Source organism: Lycorma delicatula, chromosome 4 (genome assembly GCF_047948215.1).
Source record: "Lycorma delicatula isolate Av1 chromosome 4, ASM4794821v1, whole genome shotgun sequence".
In the NCBI taxonomy this organism is placed as follows: domain Eukaryota; kingdom Metazoa; phylum Arthropoda; class Insecta; order Hemiptera; family Fulgoridae; genus Lycorma; species Lycorma delicatula.
This window is the reverse complement of record NC_134458.1, coordinates 180,965,664-180,987,435: the sequence shown is the minus strand read 5'-3', so window position 1 is coordinate 180,987,435 and position 21,772 is coordinate 180,965,664. Positions and strand designations below refer to the sequence as shown.

The 21,772-nt window shown below is 29.1% G+C and overlaps 2 protein-coding genes across 7 annotated transcripts in view; one reads left to right on the top strand and one right to left on the bottom strand.

Moving 5' to 3' along the window:
* The window catches only part of LOC142324123 (cell adhesion molecule 1-like), a 508,688-nt gene extending 503,300 nt beyond the window's left edge, over positions 1–5,388 (bottom strand). For 3 of the 6 annotated variants that reach the window (XM_075364791.1, XM_075364795.1, XM_075364796.1), the window contains exon 1: positions 5,170–5,377. The gene's annotated coding sequence lies outside the window, so the exon portion shown is untranslated. Of the gene's footprint in view, positions 1–2,445; positions 2,515–5,169 lie in introns of all 6 variants that reach the window. The other 3 variants (XM_075364792.1, XM_075364797.1, XM_075364793.1) reach the window with 3 other exon arrangements.
* The window catches only part of RnpS1 (RNA-binding protein S1), a 249,379-nt gene that overhangs the window by 51,987 nt on the left and 175,620 nt on the right, over positions 1–21,772 (top strand). The gene's annotated exons all lie outside the window — the stretch shown is intronic.

Below are 21,772 nucleotides of genomic sequence, written 5' to 3'. Positions count from 1 at the left end.
ACATTTCTTCCTTATTTGTTTTGCTATAGGTAATAAAATGGGCTTATACTGAAGTACATGAAACATAAATTATAGGCCAAAATTATTTGAGTTTTTTTTTTCAAATCTGAGGAAAGAATAGTTCTGAAATGTATCTCCACTGATTTCTAAAAAAACATTGTTTAATGCCTAAAAAAATGAAATAAAAAATGTTTTTTTAAGATTTAACATAAATCGTCTTTGTTAAATTGCTTATAACAAATAAAATTGTTAAGAATATACGAATAAATAAAAAAGTTAACTGAAAGCAGAAATTTAGGAAAGGTGAATCTTCTTTAAAACAGACCAGAAACGTTTTGTTCACAATCCAAACCAATTTTTTTACATTGTAAACATTTGTAGAATTAATTACTCAAGAAAAGAATTAAATAAAATACCAATTTAATAAGAACCTTTAAAGTTAATTAATTTACCAAAAAAAAGTTATTATTTTTTATTTTTGACACCTTGACTTAAGTGATATCAACATTTCTATCGACTAATTGCTTCTTGTTATCGTGTGACTCAGGGCTACTAAACTCTGTTTTCCTCAGTCGCACTTTATTATGTATATATATTATTTTTAATTATTTCTACTTGGTTCTATTACGTAGTTGTTTAACTAAAAAAATAACAATTTAACAAAAAAATCAAAGCTTAAATAATTCACAATTTAGATTTAGAATTGTTGATATACACTCTCGAAAAACCACCAAAATATCGAAATCAAAGATCTTATATTGTTATCTGTACTCTTTTCTCATAATATACTATAGAAAATTGTTAAAGAAATATAAAACTGAATTAATTATGGTGTTTTTTATAGACATCATATTTAATTTTTTTTTAATTTATTTTTTTAATAATAAACGTTTTACTTGAAGTATCTTAATCGGTTAAGGTTTTTTCTTGCACCAGAAAAAAAGAATTTTCTATTCCAGCAAAAAGTTTTTTTTAAGCGTATGTTCAAGATTTATTCATCACCAAATGGAAGATGATTCTTGTATTATTTTGTACAAATAGTTCCTTTAATAGTCCATTATAAGGTTTTTTCCAGAAATTTTTAATGAAAGATTTTTTTTTAACAAAAATTTATGTTGTTTTTTCAAATAGCCTAAGTTAAAATTAATAAAATATTCTCTACATTTAATCAGCTCATTTTCGGTTGTAGTCTCTACCACATCGTAGATGTATATACATGTATATGTAATGTGATATAAACTTGATTCAAGTTTATATTTTTTTATCAGGCCTCCGTTTCTATCCTCTTGAAAAACTCCTATAGTGTAAGATCAGAAATTTTTTATATGTGCATTCTTTAAATAAAAGTAAAACTTTTAAATAAAAAATATAAAATAACCTACGAAAACAAAAAAAAACCGACTTTCAAAAAATGCAACATAAAGTCTTAAAATAATATTATTTTCTTTAAATTTCATTTTTGTAAAGTCGGTATCAAGTTAAATATTTGTAAATTATTATTAGAATAATTTTTCTTTTTATTATAATTGAAAAGAAGAATTGTTTTTTTTTTTTATGTCGACTTTGTTACTTTTTTATTTATTTAAGTGGTTTTATAACATTGTGAATTACACATATCTTAAATTAACCTTATATTAATACGAGTACCATGTTTAACGTTATGTTAAGTACTTTAAATTATATGTATTATAATTTTTTTTAAATATTTAAAATAGTATGTTTTATTCAGAAAAATATTACTTTAAAGTGAATAAATAAATCTTATTTTTTTAAAATTACAATAAAATAATTTTTAAATTTAACGTTATTTTATTTTTTTTAGAATAAAGTTTTAGATATTTTAGCTTTTTTTTCAATAAAACTGTGAAAAATTCGAATTCTGTCTTGTGGTTTATAAGAATTTCCCACTTATAAATAAATGTGCTTGCGTATATGTGTTTTATCTATAACTCATTTACTTTTAAATTTTATATATTTGAATAAAATTGGTTGTGATATATAAATTAAATTTAAAAAAAAAATAAAATTTACTTACGCGGTTTTCTTTTATTATTTGATTAAAAAAATTGTTTTTTTTCTATTACATTTCTATTACAAACATTATCTACTGAATTGATGCCAAAAATAGTAGCATTCATTTACTTACTTTTATTAACATTAACATTTAACATTTGTTAAATCATTCATTCAAATTTTTATTTTTTAATTTTTCAAATTATATTTAAAATTTTCCCATCTACTTTTCTTGAATTTTCCATACGATTTTTTTTAAATTTTATTTTAAATCAAAAATATTATAATGTTCGTTAATTTAATACTGTAAAATATAATTTCTGACGTTTGAAATTTCATTGATCTGGAAAGCGTAATTAACAGCATCATTTTGTAAATCTCTGGTACTTAGATAGACAGATTATCGTTAAACTGTTATGTAATCTAACATACGTCATTCTGCTGATGCGAGTAGTTAGTAAATGATTACATGCTTGTAGCGAACGTTCTCGTTTGGTCAAGCTGAAATCATACACCCAGAGTTTATTGTTAAAGCTAAGTCTTAATTATTTTTGGATATTAGTGTTTATATATGTTAGATTATATTAAATTTTATAAAATAATCAGTTAAATCAGCTGTGAAATATATTAATACATTTTTTTTTAAACTGGGATTCGAAACCGGGACCTCCGGATGAAAAGACGGTACCCCTCGCTTACGGAAGCAGGCAAGATATTGATAACTATTCAAACAACATATACACTATATATGTAAATAATTTTTATATTAGACCCCCGGATGAAAAGCCGAGATACTATCATTCCGCCACGGTGGTCGGCAGTTTTAAATTCAAATAATTAATTAGTAATAAATATTATTCATATAATTAAAAATCATAGAATATTTATTTAATATTTAAATTTTCATTAAGTTTGGAAAAATATTTTTTTAATTGTTTTGGTGATATTTTTTAGCTTACTCCTGTCCTTGTTGCATGTAAGATAGGCAAACAATATATATCTCGACTGTTAGAGAATATTAAAGAAAAAATATATAGTATGAGTTGATTTATATTTTTAATTTCAAATTAACTCTAAATTATCTATCATATTATTTAACATTTTACTCTAATACTCACTTAAATCTCTTTAATTAAAAGTTTAAAAATAATTTAAAACGTTAAAAAAAGAATAATCAGTCAGATAATTAAAAAGAATTAAATTAATTTTATAAAAAAATTAAATTACGATGAAGAAAAACATTAAGATTTAATTATTGAATAAAGTTTATATTAGATAATTATGATTTTATGATAAGGCCAACTCAAGGCTAATAAAATAAATTATATTTACTAAAATTTATTTTAATATCATAAACAAGTTAGCCGATCAAATTTATTATTTTCTTGATTTTATTAAAAAATTATGAAAATTAAGAAGTATTTGTACTTATATATTATACTATATTACTATAGTACTTAGATACTATATTTGTACTTTGCCAATTACGTAAAGCTTAATTGTCCCAAAAATTTTAATTTTTTTTTAATTCGTGTTTTTCTGTAAGGGTTTAAAAGATAGAAGAATGGGATTTGGCGACATTTTTACGGCTGGTTGCTCTTTATCGCATCACCTTACTAAGGAAAAGTAATATGGAAATTTTCAACATTAAAGTAATGATATTATGAGTGGGATCAAACAAAATATCTTATTCTCCGTTATTATAATGTACATAAAAAAATATATTAATAAAAAACTTAATTTTCCGTTACAATTTTAAATGAATTCATTGAACTATTTCACGTTAAAATACATCGTAAGCTTGTTAAAAATAATATAAAAACTGTATTAAACGTGATGGTCGTTTTTTAAAGAGAATATTTCTTTGATTATTAGGCCATAAATAAAACGTTGTAATGAACGAGTAATTTAATAATTATAAAAAAGTTATTATTAAAAATCTTCAAAACCTTTTCCTAAAATTCTTTATACAAAGTAATAAAGATATTTTTTTATAAAAACAATTCGCTACTATCTGCAATATTCAATAATTGAATTGAATAATAAAAATTGAATAATTTTATTGCAATTCCTGATTTATTATTTTTTATTAGTTCGTAATAAACAACAAATTAAATAAAATGATTTATCTAGTACTTATAAACGCTTATAAAATTTAGTATTTTTTTTTATTTTCACGTATTTTGGAGAAACAATAGGATTTTTATTTAAAAAATTAAAAAATAATCCTATATATGTATCTTTTTTTATTTTAAATTTGATTTGTTATAATTAAATGAAAATTAAAATATTATTTGTTAATTAAATATGTCTTAAAGGATTATTTTAAATTACATTTTACCAAATTAGCAATATAGTAAAAAGAAAAATAATTAATTGTCGAAAGTTTTAATAAAACCAACGTAAGTTTTATTCTTAAATAATAAAAAAGAAACAGCTAATTTCTTAAGCTATATTTCCGAAGTAAAAAGTAAATGTATTTACCGAAAAATAAATATGACCTGGATTAAATTTTACGTAGGGGGCTGTTTTATCCATGTAATAATTATTGGAACGCCTGACATTTATTAAAATAAAATAAAAAATTTTAATAAAATTCAAAAATTCAAAATTAAAATTATAAAATTTGTAAAAATACAAAAATCATACTTTTTAATTATATATATACTTAATCTAATGTTCGTATCCTGCACATAGTATTTAGCTTAATAAAGTATATCCGGTTGTTCAAAACCTGCCAAATTCCTTACAAATGAAAAAAAAAAAAAACAAAAACAGTTGTTTAAATAAAACCGTGATTTTATGGTGCTTTAATATATTATTTGTATATTTTATCTAAAAAAATTAAACCCTGCGTTGGCTTTTTTCGTGGGATCAACTTTTCTAAAATCTATAAAAATTATATTTATACTATTTTATTAATATTTCAATAAGCATTACAATTAGTTATTAGTATCATTATTTAATTAACGACCAAAAGGATAAATAATACTAAAATTATCGTATAATTTATTTTAATTAATTTATTAATTAAAGTACGGGTATATTTTATCATTTAAATTATAAATATATATTTCTTATCCATTATAATTAATTTTATTCGTTAGACATAATATATACATTCATGCAGAAATATTAATTGCATTAATTACCAACCGTTTGTAATTATTTATGTCGTCGATGTTAATAGAAATACGTATATTATAATTTACGATGACACAAGTAATATTCACCTCTAGAGATAAAACCGACGCACGCTGTTCTGTTCAGCGTCCCGACGCAGACTGAAGACCTAAAACGAAGAGCTTCAGCGTCCAACCGTCAGCCATCCTACCCCTCTCTACATATTCTACCTCTACTTCGCTACTACTGCTCTTTATCATTGTGTCTCACTAACAGTGCCACCTCTCTTTTACCACCCTCTTAACCAACAACGTACCACCAACATCTAACCTTATAACGCCTACTGGTAGTCGCTCAGTCAGACGACCAATAGTCATAAAAAGTTGAATAATTTAATTCATCCTCGTATCCCATATATATATATATATATATAACACATTATAAGGACATTTGTTCGTTAAATTTCCTTCCTTTGCAGAGAAGTTAGCAATACTAACAATATTGCTCTTTAACAACCATTTTCGTACTAGATGTTTAATCCTTAATGGCCTTTAATTCATTGTTAACTTTATATTTTAAATGATAATTTAGTTTAAAGGAATACATAAATTAGTAGAAATTATTAAATGAGTAATTTTTAAAGAAATTATTCATTTCAAAAATGTATTGATATTATAACATAATCTACAATTATAATTTCTGAAATTTTTAGATACGTTATCTTTTTCGATAATTATTTTTATTCAATTGTTTTATCCAATCTATTATCGACTGTACTAGTTGAGAAGTATTGATATATATGTATATATTTTTTTTAGCCTTGTCGTTTATTTTACAATCTCTTCCAATCTACCGAAACCATAAGCAAATTTGAATACCAAACAAAAAAAAAACAAAAATGACATGCAGAAAGGAGTTTCCATTGAAACCCCTCAAAGAATTGTGTATGTATACATATAATATACACTATACATAATTATATAATAAACATAAATAGGTACATACAAAGATGAGTCCAAGGAACATTGATAAAGTCCGAAACATAAAAAGGAAAGAAAAACACCAAAAAATTAGTATTACCAATCACACAAAGGATAACTATTCTAACAACGAAACAGTGAAACAAATCAAAGAAACGAAAGTAAGTAGCAAAACGAAATGAAAACTTTTGACGATGCACAACGCCATAGGATGGGTAGTCGATTCACCTCAAATTTCGGAGAACTTCAAAATTTAATGTATGCAATAGCTTTAGGTGCCTAACGTCCTTGCTGTTATCCAGGAGGTTAACAGCGAGCCAATTCACGTATTTGTTCACTTTCATTTTGTACCTTGTACTGAATCGCCGTATCTTCTCTCGAACTGTTGGCAATCCCAAATAATCGTGTATTTCAGTGTTTTTAGCAAACTACGGCGCTTCTATTATATTTAAAAATAGTTTGTTCAGGAATCGCTGTACGACTTCGATTTTACTTTCACTTTTCGTGTCCCATACTTGGATTACGTAGGTCCATATCGGTTTCAGGACTGCTGAGTACAGCAGTTACTTGTTAGGTAATGATAGTTGCCACCACCTGCTTAACAACCAGTACATCTCCCTTAAGTTAATGTTAAGCTGCGTCCTTTTTTCCCTTACATGAATCCTCTACATCAGACGGCGATCCAGATGCAGTTCTAGGTATCGCACACTTTTAGCAGGCGGGATGAAAACGCCATTAAGTTGAAATCTCAGGCACTCATCCCTCCTTATCGCAAACGTAACATGCGTAGATTTAGTCGGATTAACATTCATCTTTCATTTAGCTGGCCCAAAAGCTACAATATTCATTCATCTTCCAGAAGCTATGATAGGATCAGCATCCACATCCAGGATCGCCGTATCATTCGCAAACGATGCAACTGTGATATCCTCTGGAGTTGGGAGATCAGCAGTGAAGACCAAGTATAAATCTCAGGAGTGAGCTCTGAGAAACACCCGTCCCAGTATTAAAGAATTCAGACAAGTCTTGATTGTATTTCCCCTGGAAAAAACGGACTTCTAGATAGCTGAGTAGGATTAAGTAATACGGTTAAGGAAGAATCCTTTTCAATTTATAAAGTTGGCCAGGAACTGGACCTTATCAAAGGCTTGCTGGATATTCAAAAAAAAAGGAGCAATAAATCTTCTCTTCTAGGTACTTGCTGACAGCGTTGACAATCCTGCGTGTTTGTTCGATTCTCGAGTGACCACATCTGAAGGCCAACAATGGTCAGAAATCACACGATCTTCCTTTAAAATCGGCCATCTTCTCTGAAGAAGTAATCTTTCAAATACCTTCGATAGAATAGTTAACAGGTTATCGGCCTGCATAACGATACTTCACAGGTCGGCTTACCCGTTTTCAGGACCATTACCATTTGCGACATCTTTCATTCCGTCGTGAAACTCATAGTGGATTGCCATTAAAGAGATGTTTACATACTGGGTGGTTTCCAAAATTACCCTTCCCCTGGTTACTTAAAAATATTCAGTGTTTATTAACATTAAAAAGTTTTAAAATCTGAAAATATTAAAATCTACTTTTAAAAATTTTGTCTGTATCTATTTTTGTATGTGTAGTGCGTGCGTATATTTTTTAAGCATCTTCTAATAATAAATGTTTGTATTTTTAGAAAAGGTTAGAATAATCATGAATTTTGTTGTTCTAATAAGAAAAAAAAATTATTTCTGTGTTGGTGGACTGAATTTTATGAAATTCTTACTCATTCTGCCCTGTATTTTTCTTCGTAAAAAGTTATTTTATTATAAATAATGTTCTAAAATATTACAAGAAAAATAAAATTTTAATAAAGGCATCCACTACCAATAAATTTTCTTCTTATTTTGTAATGATTAAAATTTTATTATTATCGTCGTTTTCTCAGAAAGAGTCTTTCTTTTCTCATAGGTGGGAGGAAATTCCAGGTCTATATTCGGACAGATTTCACTGCCAAGAATTTTTCTCATCTATGTTCTAATTGGGATAAGGCACGATGCTCCTAGTGAATCGATTACTGTAGACATGACAACTCATTGTTTTGATGCCAGAGATCTCTTTGCTCCAAGGTTAGTACTTCTTTATTTTTTCTCTGATTTTTTTTCTACGTTAGCGGGCTCTGATTTAACAATATCAGTTAGGTATGCGCAAATGTGTTTGTAAGAGCAATATCGGGTTGATTGTGATTGATAATTCGGCCAATTTTCAGTTTTAGGTTCCAGTAAATTTTCTGTTCGCTGTCATGTATAGCTTGTCGTTGGTACTTTTAGTAGGGTTCAGTTTTGTTAATTTAACCCTTTTATTTGCATTACAGCCGATGGATGACGTTGGCAACCAACGTTGTCATGTAGATGGATGTAATAAATCCTGCTAACATTGAGTAACCGCTGATAATGTGCTCCATGTTTTCTTGGTCTTCGTTGCATGCTGTGCATAGATTTGAATTCACATCTGGGTCTTTGAGAATGTACTTTTTATAATTCTTGTTGTGACCACTTGGCTTTAAATAGTTATGAATCCCTCTATCTCAGCGAATATATTTCCTACTTGGGCCTACTTATACGAGGCTTCAAAGCCGATAACCTCACTTTTTATTGACGACAAATGTCTAACATGAAGTACTTTACTGTTCTACCTATCAATATTGTCGTTTTCTTCGTCGATCTTTTCTGCGGATGAAACTTCCTGTCTTCCAGGCTCATCGGGACGATGTTGTCATCATTACTAATACCAATAAGCGGAAGGATGGTCTTGGAACGTTTTAGGAAATATTCCCTCAGTGTGTTGACTTGGTAGCGGTAGACGTTAGCAATAACCACCATTCCTCCACCTCCATTCATCATCATTACTAGGTGGAATCTCTCCACGGAACTACTAGGACATTGTATTCTGTATCTCGTGAACATCCAACAAAGCTCACGGCTAAGGTCGGCGAGTTCCGTGTCCGTCCAGTTTGTGGTTCCAAATAAGTATGTTAGTACCGGGATGGCGTAAGTGTAAATAACCTTAACCGTATTTATAGCAGAGAGCATGTTAAGAAATCAGTTACGGATTAGTTCTTTTAATTGTTTTTTATTATTATTATTTAAATGAGACGTTAACGGATGGAAATAACTTACCAACTATTATCTCTGAAGGAAAGGTAAAATTTCAATTTAGCATATATTTTTTCTCAAAGAGCCCCAAGATGATTTTAACTACATTTTATTGCACACAAGATTATGAGCGTTCAGTCGATAATATGTAATCAAATAATTGATGGATGAAACCGTTACTTGATAAAAATGCATCATTCCAAAAGAAAATAAACAAATATATTATTTGATTTTCACAAAATTATTTTTTTTAAAGACTTTATTTCTTTTTATATTTTTACCTTATTAATTCTTTTTATAAATAATTTTATGAAGATCAAATAAAATATTTTTTTTTTGTTCCATAATTTCTGTGAAAAATTACCAGTTTAATTAATTATCTCAGAAAGGTTTTGTTATTTTTCTTAAGATAAGAGAATAAGAAAAGTTTTAAAGGTAATAATTTTCAACTTTTTCAGTGGAGAAAGGTTAAGAAATACAAATTCTATACTACTGGAGAAGTTAAAAAAATGCCGTTTTTTAGGGGTTGATAAAAATATTTTTGGGTTATAAATTAATTTTTTGCCACTAGACACTTTAATAGCCTGTAGCAATTATCTGTTATTTTCCAATCTTATAAATTCAACGTACTGTTAAAATTATGCATGTTTGATTATTTGTTGCATAAATTGTAATTGTTTTGTCTTTTACTATATTTTCTAGTCTCTAAACATCTTTCTATTTACAACTGACTTTGATTTCTTTAATATACGACATATCAAACTAGTTATTCTTTAAAAAGTTGCTACAAACTCCTTTTTTACTGTTTTGTCTTTAAGCCACTTCAATTTGCTTTTATATATTCATATAATTTTCAAGATTATTATGTTACATCGTATGTGAAAAGGATTTTTCTTTGTCTTTCTAGCGTTTCATTTTCCATCTTTCAATTTCATACAGGATAACACTTCAAAAAAAATTCTATTTATTTTTTTTAAATCTATATTTAATTCTAGTAAATATAGTTTCTCTACAAAGATCCTATCTCCGTTGAAAGTTAGGTTATTTCCTTTCAATGCGTTGCTATTGAAAGGGATTTTCTTTTCTTTTCTTTTTAGTATATAATTTTCTGTTTTAATTATTTAAAAACTAAAGGAGCTTGATATAGTGTTGAAATTTCTTTGATTTTTAAAAAAAAATTGTACTAACGCGTTTTACCGAATGATTTTAAATATTACAAGAAAACTTCAGTGGGTTTTGTGTGGTTTTTGTTTGTTTTTTTTAAATACAGAAGAAAAGTTAATTATCAATGAAAATCAAGTAAGACTTTCTCAAACAAATATTCTTATTATTATTATTATTATTACTGTACTCCCAATTATTAATTCATTTCTAATAGTTACTATATTTAACATCTACTTACGTTACATACGATAATTTAATATAATTTATCTCGTATTTGGCGGTTTTATAACAGATTTTTTTCAATTATTAAAAAGTTAGTTTTTACACACACACAATATTGAAAACAATAATGAACTGTTCGTTCGTTGATAAGCCATTGGGAGAGATTCTAGATCATTATTACCGTTTTATAAATGGAAAATAATAAAACCTATAGTATCTTTTACTTCCCGCAGTAGCGGATCTCTTATATTTTTAATTTTTTTTTTTAAATGTGTCATATAAAAGCATACTAAAAGAAATTGAAGTATCATTAAAAATTTTATTTTTTTATTTTTATAGTTTATTGTGGTCAATTATTTTGATTGGATCTTTAAGTAGAGAAGTATAATTGAAAAATTGTAACCTATAACTTTCCATTTCAACAATGCTAAGGTCAGCTGTTGGTTTCCGCGGCATTTAGTTGGTTAGAGGGAGTTGGCTAACCTTTTATATTAGCCTACTGTAATTGGCGGCAAGTAGTTCCGATCTTATAAACGGCTGGTTGGCGGGAGTTGGATGACTTTTAGGTTATCTACTGTATTGGCGGCAAGTCGTGGTTCCCGAGCTTGTAAAGAGCTGTTGACTTCCCACTCTACTTTTATAAGGTTTGTTTGCATTACGGACTTGCAATATTTCTTGTATTTCGGTAACTTGAACTCTGAAATTTTCTAAGTCCTGTTCCTTGTCAGTCCTTTTGACTGACCGTTAGTATTCTTAGACCTCGGAATTATTCTAAGTCCTTACCAGTTGATAGGGGAACTTCCAAATACCATAACTTCATTACCATTGGTAATGAAGTTATGGTGTATATATACCGGTTGAAGCCTTACATCGTTGCTACCAGGAGTGGGAACAATGACTCCCCCGGTGTATAGCTGCTCAAGGGAACTACTTTGAAGGGGATAATATTGTTGTTTGAAAAAAATAAAAACTTTGGTAAGTAAAAGGTCAGTCTCATTACTTTTCTCACTCACCTCGTATATTAAATAGACGACACTAAACATAATTCCAATAATAAATGTGCAAGCAATAAAGTTATCTAAAATTATTTTTGTGAGTGGTGGGTGAATTAAAATGGAATTTTATCGTAATATTATTAATAAATGATTATCATTTGAATAGTAACTTTATTACTTTTAGTAATTTAATTATTTTCAATGGTATTAAAAATTTAAATAAACCCAAAAGTTTTGAAACGTTCAAAAAATTTGTGTTTTTTAAACTTTGATCGGCTCCCACACCCCCAATATTGCTCCAAAGTAATTTTTGGGTCGCTTCAACTACTACTACGCCTAGGAAAACTTTTTAAAATATTCGGTGAAAAAATAAGTACCTTTTTTCGTTTCTGGGAAGCAGGTTTTTAAAAAAAAAATGGTTCTGGCCGAGAACCCCAACGTTTGTTTCTGTGGCCCTCAAGGAAGGGTGGGACTCCATCTCCATAAAGTTACTAAGTATAAGTCTCGGAAGAATTCTACTACGCTCCGGTTACAGATAGACGTGACTTCGTTGGCTGTTATGGGGAGTCGGCTCCCAGTGAGGAAGCCGGTGGGGCCCCCAAACGCGATAGTCGTGGTGAAAGCAGCGGGATAGTCGTACGCTGTTCTTCTCCGGACAGTGAAAGATACCGTGCCACCGGGAGAGGCCAACATTCTGTAGGTACGTAGGGGTCAGGGAGAGAACTTCCATATAAGTGTTCTGGATACCGGTGACATTGCTGTTTAGTTGAGACAACAAATATTGGTCAAGATGGAAGGTGCCACTGGCACAACTGGTAGGACCGTTCGGCGGGTTCATTTGCTAATAAAGGACGTCGACGCCCTTACCTCAGAGGAGGAATTGTACCTGATATGAGGAAGACTGGTGGGGATTCGGTCACTATGTCCTCCCCGTCGTATGGGGAAACTAAGGTGGTGATGATGGCGGTCTCTCCACTGCTGGCCGAGGAACTGCTGAAGGTTGGCCGACTTCGTGTAGGATGGGTATTTTGTCGGGTTTTGAGGAGGTCCGCCGAGGAACATTGCTATTGGTGTAATAGGTAATTGGTGTAATAATTGATGTAACGACTTAGTCTCTACATGTAATAGCGAAATTTATATGTAAATAGTTGATAGATATAAAGAGTCCTAAATATTTTAATTTTTTAAAAGAAAAAATGATTTATTTTTATTAAATTAAATCATCGATATGAAATAATTTTATGTGTTATTAGTTACGAATATTTATTACTGAATAATAAATATACATTAATAATTATCGTCTTTCAGTGATTAAACACTCTACTTGCGTAGCCTATATAAAATCAAGTAAACAGAAACAAATTTAAAATCATTAATCTGCTTTTAAAATTTTCTATTATTAATATTTTGAGGTATTAAAACTTTCATTAAATATTTTTTAAAGTTATAAAAGCCATTTATAATTTAAAGTATTAAAAATTCAAAACTTCAAAAAAACTTTATCGTATTATAATCAAAGTTTTAATCTTTATATCTTACCTGTATATAGATTTTTTAAATAATGAATGTGGTTTGTCTTCGATACAATATTTTTATAATTTTTTAATGATGTGAATTGTTTGGTAAAACTACTTTTAAATTTATATCACTAATCGTTTTATAATGTGCTATATTTAAAAGAAAATTATTTGTTTTATAATTTATTTTTACTTTTTTTTTCAAATTTTTATTTACAGTCAGTTACATTTTTGTTTGAACGTTATATAAATTATATCACACATATTCACATTAAAATGAAATCCTCATAGAGATTTCTCAAAAATTACATAATAGTACTATATAGAACTTCTAAGGATAGAAGGTACACAAGATAGTTTTGGAAAAATAATAATTATAACATGAATCACAGAAATCGCTGGTCATCTACATATATTTTTACATATGTAGTATACCTATATTATACATTTTAATTTAAAAATTACGTTGTTCGCTAAGTACGGTGAGAGGCACGGGTATCTTGGGGTGCCACGTGTTCGTGAGGACATACGGAGAACCACTAGGGACTCCACATTTTAAAGCTGGAGCACGTCAGTCATCTGGCGTTGAATCTACTTGATAATGATGAGGAAGTAAGTACTTTAAATATGATATTATGTAAAACCAAAGTCACTATTAGGTAGAGAATGATATATAACAATACATCGATATACCAGTATATAACAATAAATCGTAGAAAATTTCCAAAATTGTTTTATAATTAAAATAGAATGTGGAAGTATGAATTAATTAATTTTGGTTGGTACGTTATTTACTTCGATCATCTGTATCTAGTTGTACAAATGTTAACAATAGAATTTTTTACTGGTACAAGATTGACAGAATTTATCAAACTATAATGATTTTGAGGTTATCGAAGTATGATGCAAAAGTATTACACCTAAACATATTTCGACAGATTTGAGATCGTTATAACTCTAAATCTGAGAATCAACAATTTTATTCAATATTTTACAAGCCGTTGTAAAATATTCCCGAATTCGTTATATTTATGTGCAAATTGATGAAATTCATCAATCGAAAAAATGTTCCTTGATAGTTGAAATCTAATTTGAAAGTAATGAATCTGTAATGTGTAAGCTCAGTTTATCGTACTGACCTACTACTTGCATCAACTATCTTAGCTTACCGTTACATATTTTATTGATTTTTTAAAAATAGATTTAATAGAAAATTAAAGAATAATAAAATGCAGGAAAAATAGCATCACTTTATGCAAATATGACCGAATGGGATGACCTAGTTTTAAATAACATGTTCCTACCAGTCGGTGATCGAGAAGGCGTATGTAAATCTAAGGATGTTCAGTTCTATCAGAAGTGTTTTTACTAATATAAAACATTTGTTAAATTACTATTTTTGTATGGCTCATAAAATAAAACAAATAAGGAATATTTTTATTATTATACTTTTTTTAAATAAAATATAGTTTGAAAATTACAACTCGTATTACTAATGAAATTACGAGCTGACCTACTAACGAGATGGGCACATTTGAGTGTTTTTAGAAAGTCGATGCTTTGCTAATAATGCTTTAAAAAAAAATGAAGGGCGATTCGTTGCAGACAAATCAATAACATTATATACAGAGCAATATTAAAGTATGAAAAATGACTTCATATTTTAAAACTGAAGGATACTAGCAGGTAGAAACAAGTGCCAATCTACATAATTACAAAATTACTACCTTGTGGTGTGTTTGAAATTTTTGTTAGCCATCTTGGATCCGCCTCATTGAATCAAGTTTGGTAATGAAAATTTTTTTAAAACGATTTTAAAACATTTTGGAAAATAAAATTAGATATTTTGATTAAAAAAACAGGTAACCAATTAGATTTTAATAACGTGAGTCCCGAGTTATAATATTGTGGGTTAAAATACAGATATCGATTGTTAGCTGTGTTGAATCTGGTTTAATGTGCACAAACGGCTTTTTTTTGTTTAAACGTTTGCACGGATTTTTACAAGGATCTGAATATTAGATCGTGGATGCCGATGTTCTTTGTTGATTGGGTTTCAATTAACCACACATCTCAGGAATGGTCGAACTGAGACTGTACAAGATTACACTCATGCATATCATCCTCATTCATCCTCTGAAGTATTATCCGAACGATAATTACCGAAGACTTAACAGGAAAAAGAAAAGAAAGGCTATTTCTATATATTATTACTGTAAATTAACAGATTCGTTTTGTTTCTATTAAGTGATGAACGAAAAGTTCTTAATATAGTTTAAATTTAAATATCGGGATGTTTTTAGTATGTATAAAAAGAATTCGGTTTATTTAAAATTTCTCAATATAGCACAAAACAATTCATTCAGCATAATCAAATAATTTATATAATTTTGTATTGAACGGTTTTTTTTAGTGTTCTTTGAATTTCCCTCTCTCTTACGTATTTTTGTGTGTTTATATATTTACTTTTTTTTAAATTCAGGAATAATTTAAAATCTACAATCATGGTATAACATTCATAGGATGTATATCGGATTTATTATACTACCCTTTGTTTTGCTATTTAATTTTTAAACCCTTATCTCGGTTGTACACCGTCTCTATAAAATAGGAGTTGTTTAAATTCTATTTTTTTTACGTTTTAGGAACATCAACTGCTATGGTCATTAGCCCCCTTCCATATTAAAAACGATAAAAATAGAAAAAAATATCTTTCCCTTCCCTAAAAGAACACAAGTGACATAGTCAAGTAGTAGTCTGTCAAAAAGAGCATGTAAAGATAGACTTGTCAATGGTTATTGAAACCCGGAAAACACAACAAAACAAGGGTGTAAAGGTCCTTCTTATTTTAAAATCTTTCTTACGAAATTTGGTCAAAGCTGTGAAAAACAACAAAACTTCTCTGTGATGAAAATTAACCTGCACATTAAAAAGTCTTTTAAACAAAAAATGGCAAGGGTGTAAAGAGCCCTTGCGATTTAACACCACACAGAACACTTAATAAAATCTTAACAAATACGTACCAAAATTTTACATTAATAAAAAAAATAAAAAATACAATTTAATTGTAAAATTCTTCATTCGAACATATCATCATCTTTCACTTCTACAAATTCTGTCGCCTCGGTTTCCCTTCCGGTCATTCTTTTTTTCTTCTTTTTTCCATCTTCTTAAAGTCCTCGATGTCGATATCCACGGTATCTGAGGCCTCGGGTATGGAGTCTTCAGTTCTTCCGCCGTAAGTCTCGGAGGATCTTCTGCTGGCCGGCAGCAGGATTTCCGTGATTTCGGAGACTCCTTTGTAGTTTTCCCTAAATCTTCCTTTTCTAAGATCAGTATTTCCGGTTTTGCAGGTCCCGGAGTTGGGATCTGTTCAATCTTAACTTAAGCTTCAGGTTCCTTCCACATTTTCGTTTGAATTTGCGTTGCCTTTGAATTAGTCGAAGGCTCATTTTTCGGTGAAGGTAAGACACTTTTTTTTTGGCTGGTGTGCTTTCATTTTAGACGACTTTGGGTTGCTGACCCTAAATGTTCGGTTCTTCAATTTCTGATCAATTATTCTTTCCACTAATATTGTTAAGACTGGCGCCAGTTCTGTTACCACCTCCTTTAGTTTGACGATGGCTGCAGGAGCAGCAGCAACCTCTGCATATGATGTGGCCTTTGGCGTTCCGCTATGCACAGTTTTCCTAAATTCAAAATAACTGAACTTCTGTACGGTCTTTATTTCCTGTATCGCAATTTCTTCCTTATATTTTGGGCAATTCCTTGATCTTGCGCTTTGTTGTCCATTACAGTTAACATAAATTGAAGGGTCCCTGCACGGATCATCTGGGTGCAGTGGGTTGCCACATGTGCAAATCTATTTCCTCTTGCACCTCGCTGCCATTTGTTCAAATTTTTGACTTCCGAAACACTGGAATGGTGTTGGGATGAACGGATGCACATCAAGCCTGCTTTTATTTTCTCCGGATAATTAGGTCTGTTAAATGTTAACACGTGTAATCCGGAGGGTAAGACTTCGTTTCGTTGAGTGTTTAGCCGTCGACATGCAATGATTCCCTGTCCATAAAGTTCATCAGCAATTTCATATTCGGTGCAGTTAAGCAAATCTATGCACACAACTACTCCTTTAAACGTATTTAGTGTACCTGTGGTACAACCTCAACGTCGATAAGTCCAATCTTCTTGTTACCATTATTATCTCAGTATATATTTTAGTATGTTATAATGTTATTTAAATAATTTTACAAAACAACCGATTATTATGAAATGTAATCATATAATATGAATGTAAAATATAATATAATATAAATCATATCATATAAATGTAATATATAGTATAATTCCTGGAAAAAAAATCTTTTTTGTTAAACCAAATGTTTTCAAGCGTTGACGTCTGTATCTTAATATTTTTTTGGAATATTTAATTTATAAAATTGGTACTATCTTTTTAATATCAAGTTATTTACTATTTTCCATACACTATATTTATTTTATTCTGTAAATGCTTATTTTTACCCACGACGGAATGGAGACGGTATATGCGTTTGGGGTAAGAGGTTGTGTGTGTATGTCTGTTACCATTTTCCTCAAAAACTTCTGGAACGATTTCATGCGGTTTTCGCATTACATAGGTATCACTTCAGAGCAGGTTCTTAGACATGTTTTACGGTTATCGACCACCAGGGGTCGCTGCAGTAGATGTGTTTCTCTAAAACAGTTGGACCGATTTTGATGCGGTTTTTTGCATTACATTTCAGAGCAGATTCTTAGAATAGTTTTACGATTATAGGCCACCAGGGGGCGCTGTAGTAGATATTTTTCTTGAAAATGGCTTCGTGGGTTTTTAAGATTTTTAATTTTATCACTTATATTTATTTATTTGAGGGATTTTTTTAAATTTTACTGGAATATAATTTTTTTAATCTAATTACATTTTTAACAATTCTAAATATTTTTTTAAATTTGTCTCACAAATTTTTAAAAGTTTGGAAATTGCATATTTTCAATTATTTTGATATCAAAACGGTATATTTTTAAAGATTGTTGTATTTCTTTGGAGGGGGGTAAGTAAAAGACCAAGATGTCAAAAAATGTAAGCTCCAATGGGTTCTTTAACTCTTTTAATTAACAAAATTAAATAGCATTTTGCCATCTAAGTTCAATATTTATTAAAAGTAATTGAATATTTCCTTTAAAAACATGTTCTTTTTCGTAAGTAAAGACCAGGTTACATCTGATTTCCTGATGGCCATCACTAAAAGCAATCTGAAGTGCTTATCGATGAATAGAAAAGTTAAATATGAGTGGAATTAATAATTATGATTAAATCAATATAATATATTAAAAATAAAATATTTCATAGAATTTCTAAATAGGCTACAGCAATTTGTAGCATATGTTTTGTACTTCCGTAAAAAAGTATGTTTCACACACATTATGTGTTATATTTCCGACTTCTATTTAGTACAAGTGGAACCAATTAAGTTAAAGTTTCTTTTTCTAAGAGTAATGATGTTATTTATACAACCGAATCCGTGTGGTATACAGAAAAGTCAAAAGTCAATCATCACTTTGAAGAAATGATTGGAATGATATTATCTGTATTTAAAAGAGCTTAGCATGTTGATTTGCTATTGTACGTCTGGTTCAATGATGAAAACAAAAGAGAACACCTGCAGTCTTTACCAATCATTTTATGTTAGGAATAGAATATTATTGTTCTTGACCAGATATTTTAGTTTCAGAAATGACGTCATCTATTATGTCACCTGTTCCTCTGACGAAAGTTTTTATGGAGTTTCAACTTTTATACCAATCTGTTTTACTTTCCTGGTATCATAGATCTAGAGCTGTGCTGAAATAATGAAAGTATGGTAATCAGTCAAAAAATAGGGTACGGGTTCCTTTTTTCATTTCTCTATGTTTCATGACCTATAGACCCCATAAAACAAAAAAAGGAGAGGTTAATATTCGTATGTACGAATGTACGTGTGTTAGCGGTGCCTGAAGTTTAGTAATTTCTGACTGGATATAACGATTTTGATGAAATCTTGTACAGAGATTCGTGTCTACTGCGGTGGGTAGATAGTTTTTTGGAATTAATTATCTAAGAATTTTACAAACATAATCCCACTTTATAGTAAGCTACCGAGCTTACTAAGTTCATGCATGTGCCAACATGCATGAGAACTTATCTCACCATTTTCAAAACAAAATATTGCCCCAAAATTTCCGCTTTTCCAAAATATCATTCCAATATATTTATTATTTCTTACATATTTTTAATTGAATCTTTTATCTACTATAATTGGGACACTTATACTACTATTATGTCTAGGAAGACATAATAATAGTATAAGTGATCCAAATAAAATTTAGGGGCAATATTAGTGATGGGGAAGCCTATCAAAGTATTAAAAAATCGACTTTTTTAGTCTTTTAAAACCTTTTTGGTTTATTTTCATGTATCTTTACTTTTTCTATAAGAATAAATAACCAATGGCAGGAGAGTATTACAACTTTGTTATCAGTGTTTTTTTGTTTCATACGCATAATATAGGCAAAATTACAACAGCATCACGCATTTTAAGAAGAAATCCTTTGTATTTTCCATAGAAAGGATATATAACTTTTTGTTGCTTTACATCACCTGTTTCTACCTTTTTCAAGACTGTGCTGCAAATATAATTAATATCTGTCTAGTAAGTGACACTAACCAGAGTTTCTTTTAGAGCAGCGTTTCTCAACCTGACGGTCACGGTGGTATGAAACGGGGGTCGCGAAATTAGCCTACAAATCTACACGTAAACAATAATGAAATTATTTTATGAGAAAAAAATCATTTATTATTAACATTTTACATACATATATATGTACAGGTACACTATGTTAGAAACACACGAAAGCTAATTGTTTTCAAGTAATAAAACACAATTCTTATACTTCATTTTTATCGCAAACATAAACGACGAAAATCCTTTTCACAGAGATAAATTGTGGTGAAAGGAATTAATATTTTCAATGCTTCTGTGACTAGATTTCTATATTTACTTCGACGAGCAAATCAAAATTTTCTAAATCTTCAGATGTGAATTGTAGCTGTAATGTTTAATCGCCAGACATTTCATTCACCTTTCATTGTTTCAATGAGCTGGTTTTCAATCCCAACTAGTAACTTAACAGCTGCAACAACGTTTTCACTAACTGCATTCAGTACCCATGTCTTCGAGAAATCATTTTTATCTTCCGGGAAATACTCCGCCAACTGAATTTTTAGTTCACGCAAATGCATCTTCATGCTATCCAAACTGTGGTAAATAATAATGTCTTTTTTTCCAAATGTTTCTCAATATAAAAATTTTGATATGTTTCCACTCATTTCCGATGAAATGAGTGGAAACATATCAAAATTTTTGCTTTGAAGGCGAATAATCCAGATATCAAGCTTCTAAATAAAAGCATGAACTTTATTGGACATTAATAAAATGTTTTTAACGCGTCCTCGTAAATTCACATTCAAGTCATTTAAATAATAAAATACATCAGCTAAGTACGGCAACAGTAACATACACATTTTTCTGCAAAAACATCATTGAATGTTTCACATTCAATGATACCTGACAAAATTTGCAAGATTTCTCTTTTAATTTCTCATTAAAAAATAAATTTAGGTGGTAAAAACAACGAAACATATCTTGCGAATGTTCAATGACGTTTAAAACAATGAATCTAATATTATAAAATATTAAATTGTTTAAAAAATTAAAAGGTTACTGGTGTTTCTCAAAGTTTAAATTTACCAAGCAATTTTTACTTTTCGACTAAAAATGTAGATTTTTGTTTAATTTACCTATTTTTTAATCTTGTAATTAATTCATTGTTTTCGTAATTTTTAGTTTATTAATTTAAATATATTTTAAAAATCGTTATACTTTATGTATGAAACAAATAACCATGGTGTTTATATTCAAATCTTGATAATGGGGAGGAAGTTAAACGATTGAGGAGGGTACATGTACTGGACTTTGAACGTATGAATGTTCAGTGAGTGCGTGACCCGTGATTATACAGTGGTTACTATGTTAAATATAGTTTTCTGTTATCTTTATTTTTATTAATTGCTTCGTTTGTGTCATGAAAGGTGATGCGTATTATTAATATCATATTTAAGGTGGACTTTCTTTGGATGGTCTCCTGACACGTTACTCCTAGCCGTACAGATTTACTTATAGTCGTAATCTTTTTGGCGATCGATTGTAGAAAATAAATTTCTCAAAAAAATAAAAATAAATCCAGCTGTATTTTGTGAATGCAAGGCTACCATAATTTTACCCTTTTTCATGTCTGTTTGTTTTATTCATTATCTCATTTATTTTATTTTATTGAATCGTTAACTAAGAATGTAGAATACTTCGTTTTTTAACTTCTTTTTATTTTTTTCCAGTTATTTTCAACTTCAGGGTTAATTAATGTTTGTCCTTTTAATAATAATAATAATAATTTAAATAACTTTAAATAACATTTATGTTAACTTAAGAACGTTTAATTCGTTAGATAACGTTAACTTTTACATTAAGGTAAGATTAGTTTTAATTTTTTTTCTTATATACGAGTATATAAAT